The 9,157-nt window shown below is 34.3% G+C and overlaps 1 pseudogene; it reads left to right on the top strand.

Annotated features, from left to right (window-relative positions):
* Positions 1-2,047: 2,047 nt before the first annotated feature.
* Positions 2,048-8,851, top strand: LOC118738348 (annotated as a pseudogene).
* The last annotated feature ends 306 nt before the right edge of the window (positions 8,852-9,157 follow it).

The following is a 9,157-nucleotide window of genomic DNA, read 5'->3' as shown; positions in this document are numbered from 1 at the left end:
CTATGGCAGGCTCATGTGATTGTGTTTGCATGCTTGTTAGCTCATATGTGCTTGAGCGCGCTGCGAAGTGTATCTTCGTTCACTATGAGTCAGATTAGAGAGCGACTGGCACATAAAGGACAATGGGCCCGCGTCCTTTTTAACAAGCCCTGACGATTGGGTGTATGTACCCTTTTTCAGATTTCTTAAGCGCTTTCGGGGAAGCATGTACATTCATAAGTGTCATGTTTGCCAGAGCTACTCCTCCGCATATGACCAACATTAACGCACGTTTCGAATCTTACTTTTTACTTTTTCCGTATTTTTTCTTTATCCAATGCCCTCAAGGCATTGTCGTTATTTTTTGTTTAGTTTGGAGTGCTTGTGTGCATGCGTGTTTTTCAGAGTGTTTCGGCCGTGTACTTCATGCAAGTGAGTGCGTATGAATGTGAGCCAAAATAAATTCCGAAACGCTAGAAGCGAAGATTTATTATCAAATTAAATTTCTGACAGAATTTATTGCTTTATCTCTTTTCGCCGAACATCGAGCGCCGAGCATAGTTCCAGTCAGTTTCAGTTCAGTTAAGCCCTTTTCCCTCCTTACATCGCTGTGTTGTTTCGTATTGCATTCAGTTCCGAGTTTCCTTACTATAACTTGTATATAGTATTGCCAGTTTAGCCATCCTCTGCAAAATTTAGCCGCTTTCCGGCTAGATATAGCCGCTTTCGATGGATAATAGCCGGAGACAATTTGGTTTAGCTGGCAGCCGAGCTGTTAGCCGTTTTGCCAAAAAAAAACGTTTTTAGCCGATTTTGCTATTGGCCTTATTTTCTTAAAATTAAAATATATAAGTTTCCTTTTGTACAAATTTAGCGACCCAAAATCTATTAGAAATTACAAGCTTAATCTCGGAGAAAAATATCATGTTGGACTGTGTTATATACAATTGAAAGACAATGTTTTTAATTCGAAAAGTCCTAAAATACTGGGAGGATTTCAATGATTTTTATTTTAAGCGAATATACAGTGATCCACATACATATAAACTGGGACATTACATTTTAGCAAGTTTTGGATATTTTTAAAACGCTTTTTTCTTTAGTTAATTTAATTTTTTGTTTATGAAAAAACGCCGTTTAAATCCAAATTTCATACTGTGTGCAAATATTATGAAAATTCTGTAAATTTTCATCAAAATTTTTTAACTTTTTAATCAGCGTCTTTAAAAATTTTAAATTTTAGTGCAATAAAAAGCATATTTAAAGTACATAACTAGCACATGCCGTCTATTTTTGGCAATCTTTTTGTTGACGGTGTTCCGCACTTTTTCTATATAAAAAATGGTAGAACATATGTATGGAAAAGATGGCTAACACCGTCATACAAAAAATGCCAAAAATCAACGGTAGGTCATAGATACTTAAAATTTGCACCATAAATATTATGTTAAAATTTAATAAAAAGTTACAATTTTCATAATTTTTGCACAAAGTTTGAAGTTTGGTAAATCCAAATGGTGTTTTCTAAGTAATCAGCTCTATTTTCATAAGAAAAAAATAGACTTTAACCTTTAACTGTGTACAAGGGGTCTCACAGACGTTCCGTGCTTTTAAATTTCCGAGACTTGCGCTATTCTCTCCCAGCAAACTGCCGAGCGTCCTGCTAGCTTCAAATATGGTTGTCAAATGACCGTCGCTGAAGGAAGTTTCATCGTTCAGTATTTATTAGGTAAGTTGTGTCTACTCAAAGTTCTGACGGAGTCTGTGAAACCCCACTGTAGGGTATTTTAACTGTCTGTTTTTATACTTGTTTAAATTCTTGGAGCCCAATTTATTGTTCTATGAATTTGTTTGTTAGTGAAAAAGAAAAATTTTGATTATAAATAAATAAACTTTCAATGTTTAAACATTAAAATATGTTTACTTTAAAATAAACTTAAATACATGTAAATATATATCCTACACCCATGCCCACATTTATCATACGAGTAAAATTTTAAATTTGGTTGAGATTATTCCATTTATAAAGGAAGAAGAGAGTGTGCTAAGTTCATCTGACATGAAGACAATGTCGGGAAAAAAGAAAGATGCACCGCCAAGAAAAAAATTGCCAGTAGACGATCCACTTTTCGTGGAAACGATAAACCAAATGCTGGTGGAATCGGTTTTATCGAGTGATGAACAAGGGCACGAACACCCCAACACAACACAGCGTCGCGTTCAACTTCCGTAAGAGTGATTGTCGAGGATTGTCATGACCCTTACAATGTGTCGAATAAGCTGTTCGATGAAGAAATGCTATTTTCGAAGCGTCTCTGATCGGAATGCCAATAATTTTGGTAATATTGATCAGTTGTAATTTTTTTCTTTTGGTTTATAAAATGCTTTTTATTATTTTTTTAATTTATTATTATTAGACTTTAAGATTAATATGGATTTTTGTTAATTTTACTTTGAGAAGAATAAAAAAGATTAATATTGGTGATCTCATGCCGAAGAAGACTGAAAAAGCTATATCTGTTAACTTTGATAGTACTTTTTGGCTTTTTACTATAAAAATGAATTACTTCAACATTAAATCTTTTTATTTAAGATCCATTTATCACCCTCGTAGTCTTTGTTTATCAATTTTAATAGGAATTGCTTTCATTTCATTTCCGCAGACCCCATGTCCAGGCTAGTGCTACAAAGAAAAAGTGTCCATATTTAAAGGTCAAATAAACTAGGGAAAATCAGCCAAAAAACACTGTATTTTTTCCAAAGAAGGACGTAGCTGGGATATCTTTCATAAAAATTGTTTACGATGGTCTTAAATTTAAGTGTGAAGTTTTATTCGCAACACTTAGAAAATAACGAAATAAAATAAAACGCCCTGAGAAGACAATAGCTGTGCATAATTGTATCAGGCATGTGCAGAAAGGTCATTAAAAATGGGAACGTTTCGAATATATGGACATTAAAGTAATATTAAATAGTTTAATTGTTAAAAGCATGAAAAGCGACCTGTTTTTTCGATATAAATAATGTTGCCGCAGCCTTTCACAGCTTCGTGTTCATTTCCTAAAATATTGCCCTTCGACTAAGCGAGAGTGCAATTCTTTCTACTAATATACTAGTAATTTTGAAGGACAAAACATAATCTAGTGCAAACAGTTTCGGAAGGCAAACTTTTCCAATAGAAAAGAAAACGCAATAGGGGTATTCTCTGAGTCTTGCAAAGCCCTTGCATGGTGCACAGATTGCACGGATTGCACGGTAAAAACCGGTTTTCGTATGGGACAGCTTTGCAAACCGTGCAATCCATGCACCGTGCAAGGGCTTTGCAAGACTCAGAGAATACCCCTAATAAGTTTGTAATTGATCTTGTTTTTCTAAATAAGTAATACAAACATGACTTCTGCTGTAAAGCTTAGCTACGTGTGTATAACGACAGCTTCCTTTGTTATATATTTACAAATATTTTGTAATGAAATACTAGTCTCTGTTTTGTTTTATAGATTTATTATTTATACTAGTATTTCAACTTGTCATTTGTTTAAATAAAACATGTTAATTTTAGTTGAAACATTTTAGCCACTTTCTTTGGCCAATTTAGCCGGTCGGCCCAAAAAGTTCTGGCAACACTGCTTGTACAGCAACCCTGTGGGGAAAATCTCTAGCTCTGAACTGGTGCGCTTCTAGTATATTTAGACCCACTACTAGTTCGCGATAAATCTCTTTTGCATGCAAACAACGAATTTAACACCGCGATGTGATAGGAATTGGAAGTTCTCCCCCGCTGCATTACCTATCGTTCAGTTGCTTTAGTTCAGTGAAATTGGGCATTTGAAAATAGGTTTACATACTATTGGCTGTAGTTGTTGCAGAAGCGCTTGCTTGTATTGGTTAGATTCCCGAAGGTCCCAACATGCTAAAATGTTAACATAAATTTTAGTTTTGTAATACCAAACTATGAAAAAGCATCTGCAAAGTGCAGACTGAAAGCGTATTTGAACGAAAAACCCGTCAAGCAAAAATCTATTTTGAGTAAACAAGCCCCCCGCTGCAACCCTTTTTCGGTAGTCCCGAACTAGCTCAAAATGAGATCTAGTTCGTTCTGCATCCTTTTTTCTATAGTTTCGAATCAGTTCTAAATTCGTAATTTCGTAAAAATAAAATTGTTTTTTAAAAGTACAAAGTAAAAGTATCGGACTGGTTCGTTTTTGGCGATAGAGATCTAGTATGGCACTATAAATTTGGTTCACCAGTTCGGGGTTTCCCTACAGGGAATCTGACAATTGGGCACATGCATATACATACATATGTCTACATAAATACAAAGCATATTCTATGCCACCACCATTTGCAATCTCCAGCTCGAGCATTTGAAGTTCGAAACAGAGCCAAATAACGAACACCAAATTTCATTCCGTTTCATGTTGAATGCCTGTTTCTTCGATTTTTGCGTGTTCGGTGAGTTTTGTTTATAAAATTTATAGAGAACAAATTTGTGCAATATGTGCGCCGAATTATTCGTGCGAGTACATTACAATGTGTGTGCGCTGAAAGCTGTGCACGGACAGATATTGCTTTCACTAGGGGGTGTGTCAGTAATTGTGCATGTGGTGTTTTGGTGGCAAAATCATTTATGTTCATGTGTGGACTAGGTGTGCAGTAATAAAATTAAAACGCGAGTGTATGTAGTCGCTGCAGGCGGTTGAGATATGAGGTATTATGCACACATACATATGTACATATACCCATAGGCCGCGCAACACGTGCCCCAAGCCAGTGTTGTATGATTCGTTGAAACCGAAAAATGTAGCACGGACAACTTTAAACACTGTTCAAAATGGGAACAGCATTTTAATACACGAGCTCGATGTTGGAAAGCGTCATAAGTATTGTTAGGGATGTTAAAAAAGTCGGTCTGGCGCTGCATGAGTTGAAGATAAAAAGATCAGTCCAGCGCGTTCGTCTTGACATGCAGGCTGTCATATCGGACACGAAATTTGATGACACACTTTCAATTTGCTTAAAATATCTTAATGGGTTCTATACGTGAAATGAGCTAACACATATCCGAGGATTTTATTTTTATTTTATTTTTTCTTCGGAGATATGATCTGTCAAAGTTTGGATATTTTTTGTGATACTGACTAATCATGTACTTCTTCAGCTCGTTATATCTCGGGTTCAGCTCATCGTAGAGACTTCATCTTAACGTCGTTTTAAGGCTTAATATTTCGATATGGGCATATATTTAGATTTTTAAATTTGAATAAAAAGTTGTGGCATCTTGAAACATAAGTAAAAGACACAGTTAGTACTCGCTCATGTCCGTCCACATATCCACCAACACTAACGTTGCAAGCCTTTCTGCCAATTCGCCAGATGGAGATCATAGGGCAACGGTGGGCAAACGCGGTTCTTTGAGCCAAATGCGGCCCTTTGCTTAGCGGTTAGCGGCTCTTTTTACTTTCTCTTTGCTTAGAAAATTTTGCTCTTTTTACTTTTTAAAATACACATTTCTTTGCCGGACATTCTTTTCCATTGTGTTATTTTTTTATTTTATGCTTTTTATATACACGTAGGCCAATTGAGATAGGAGCATTACCCGCAATTGGAGAATGAAAATAGGCTTTCTGTCTTAATGTTCTTTACCGATATGATGGAACATTTCAAAACTTGAATTTGTCTCTGCAAGGAGAATATATTTTTTTTTGATTTGTCGCAAATTATTTTCAGTTTTGAAACAAAACTACGTCTTTTTATTCATGATCTCAATAAAAGAATATTTCATAATTTTCCATGGCAAGAAAAAAATATTGTACATGATTAAAAAGCAGATTTAAAACAAAAGATTAGCCGATTTGAAATTATTTAAATGTACGTTTGCATACTTCATAAACCCTTTCTTATGTGATATAATAGAGGACGAATTTACGATATCCGAAAAACTATTTTTTGAGAAAAGCGAAGGAGATATACTAAATGTGAGCAAACAACATTTTGCTTGCATAGTCTTCTGTTCTCTTTTCACTGCAAGTTGAATTATTTTAGTATCTATTGCAAAATTTTATACAGACAAGACTAAAAAGTATAAAATAAATAAAAAAAAAAAACTTTTTAATGTACCACGCTTTTATAAATGGACTAAAATTAGAAAATAATATTTCTCAGTCCCATAGAACTTGCTTTGATAACTTTTGATTTTGAAATTTTAGCAAAAGTCATTATAAACAATTTATGAGATTGAAAATGAAAAGCGTGGGGCGCATGTAATAGGCCTAATTTGAAATTGAAGAGTAATATATGTATTTATGTGGGTATATTAATAACGACCGCTTAAAATCGATCTAAAATTTGTACTTTCGCTGTAGAATGTTATGTAGTTTGACTATTGTCAATGAAATCGAATGCTTTGTACTGCATGCGCTCCACGTTTTTCGTTTTCAATGTTATTAATTGTTTATAATGACTTTTGCTAAAATTTCAAAATCAAAAGTTATCAAAACAAATTATGTGGGACTGAGAAATATTATTTTCTACCTTTTAGTCCATTTATAAAAGCGTTGTATATTAAAAAGTTTTATTTTATTTATTTTTCTATTTAATTGATGAATATTCCGCCCTATGTTGAATATCGTCATCGTCAGTAAAAGTGACGATACGGCCATCGTCAGCCACTTTAAACCGAAGGTACATACTTTTTATTGCTGCGGCATTGCGTTGATCCGTTGGTGCGCTGACGACACTAAAATATTTGCTGTTACACACCTTGCGTTGTGCCGCACATTCTTTTGTAAACAAAAAACAGCTGTTAAGAATAACCAGAACATTTTGATTTCAAAGGATTACTAAAAATGAATAATTACAATACATTTAGGGATTTCTTGGACCTTCTTCAGTTGGTGTACATGGCTATATGTGCGGCAAACTTTTATAACAAGCGTGTGTGGGTGCGCGAGTTATTTTTACAAAGAAATGTGAGTGGATTCTTTGCATCCACATTTCAAAGCTTAAAAAAGAAGGATCCTGATCAGTTTTTTATGGCTACAAGGATGCAACCTTCAATTTTTGATGTTCTGTTCAGCCTTTTGAAACATAAGTTGGAGAAAAATTCGGCGAGAGCTATTCCACCAGACTGCCGTCTCTTCCTGACATTAGTGTAAGTTTCCAGTGTATGTCTATGCTTAAATTCTACGTTTATTAAATAGTAGCGGACAATTTTACATTAGTTATTTGGCGCACGGTACCAGCAGGCAATTCCTGTCGTTGACGTTCAGAATGTCCGCTTCTGTTATACGGAGAATCGTCATGGAAGTATGTGACATCATCTGGCAAGAACTAAGTCAGTTTTATCTTTCACAGCCCAATTTGAATGAATGAAAAAAGAATAGCTGAGGACTTCCAAAATATGTGGGATTTACCAAACTGCATCGGAGCTATCGACGGAAAGCACGTCAGTATGACGTGCCCACCAAATTCGGGATCCATGTATTACATCTACAAAGGTACTTCTGCATATTGTTTCTTTCGAACTTTTTTTTATATACATATATTGTTTTAGGAACATATAGCATTGTACTTCTGGGTATTTGCGATGCAAATTACACATTTACGGCTGTGGATATTGGGGCATTTGGTAGCCAAAGTGATGGTGGCGTACTCGCTTACTCAAGCGTTAGGAAAGCGTTTATTTTCTGAAAAATTAGAGCTAACACCAAATGCTTTGCTACCAAATAGCAATGTCGTCTTTCCACATTATTTAGTGGGTGACGCTGCTTTCCCGTTAAAGCCGTTTTTAATGCGGCCGTATCCTGGTCTACGTCTATCAGAAGAGCGAGAAAATTTTAACAAATGGCTGTCTAGAGCACGGAGAACAATTGAGAATACCTTTGGTATTTTGACTGCAAGGTGGAGAACTTTACGCGGTACCCTAAATATGTCTCCACAATCGGCGGAAAAAGTTGTTGGTGCAGCTGTTGTTTTGCACAACTTTTTAAAAATGAATGACGGGTCATATTGCCCACCATCATTCATAGACAATGAGGCTGATGGAATTGTACGTCCAGGTCTGTGGAGAACAGAAACAACCTCACTTCGAGCAATAAGAAGGTTTTCGTCAAAAAACTCTTCCCGAAATGCTTTTGAGCTAAGAGACACCTTAGCAGAATACCTATTATTAAATAAAAGATAAAAGTAATTACATGGCAATTAATATTATTTTGTAATTTTTCAATTGTTTATAAAAAAAAAATAGTTTTGGTAGTTAACTGAAATAATGTATGTGCATATTTTTATTTTTGGAGATCTATTTTGCTTGAAAGCTTTTCAGGTTTTAGATTTAATATATTTATATACACCTTTTGCAAAAATAATAGAAACATGACATTTTGACCAGCTTTGAAAATTTGTCTCTTGCTTATTTCATGTTTTTATATTTTTATAAAAAGTATAAAACACCATGTTAATCCAAATTTCAAACTTTGGACGAAAATTAGAAAAGTTTAACAAATTGTCATCAAAATTTTCATTAATAATTAAAAAAATATATAAGTATTATAGCTCATTAAATTTATGCATAACAAAGTGAAAGTTTGAAGTTGCAAAAAAATCCAGTTGATTTTGATAATGTTTTAATTTTTTTCTATTATTTTGGCCATAGGTGTACATTAGACTGCATCACCCAAAAAAGTTGCGGTTTTTCGGCTGGGATTACAAAATTTATTATATTTTAAGACTTCCACCAAAATATTTGGAAAAATATTAAGACTTACGTGAGCTGGACCGATTTGAAAATACCTAAAAAATTGAGTTTTTAATGGATAAAAATAGTTTCTTAAAGGATTTTTTGAAAAAACTCCCCTTAGATGACAAAGCAGATTAAGCTTAAAAAATCTATATAAAATAAATTTAAAAAAATTTGAACGGAATCATAATAATAAGATTATTGATGCTGTTTTTTTTTACTTTTTTCAAAGATTGGTTTAAGAAAAACTTGAATAACTTGGCCAAAACTATACCGATTTTGACTTATGAGATATCAGTGGTAAGGTATTTTCCCGCCCTTTATAGTTCTTTGCAAAACAACTCATTCCCGTCCAAATTTTGTTTTTCACATATATCAACACATCTTAATTTAACTCGGAATGACGCTTGTTCACCTTACGTTTCTCTTTCATACTTTGAATGA

The sequence above is a fragment of the Rhagoletis pomonella genome, unplaced genomic scaffold (genome assembly GCF_013731165.1).
Source record: "Rhagoletis pomonella isolate Grant_MI unplaced genomic scaffold, Rhpom_1.0 Rhpom_scaffold_00004, whole genome shotgun sequence".
NCBI lineage: Eukaryota > Metazoa > Arthropoda > Insecta > Diptera > Tephritidae > Rhagoletis > Rhagoletis pomonella.
The sequence above is the reverse complement of the archived record's forward strand: the minus strand, read 5'-3'. Positions and strand labels throughout refer to the sequence as shown.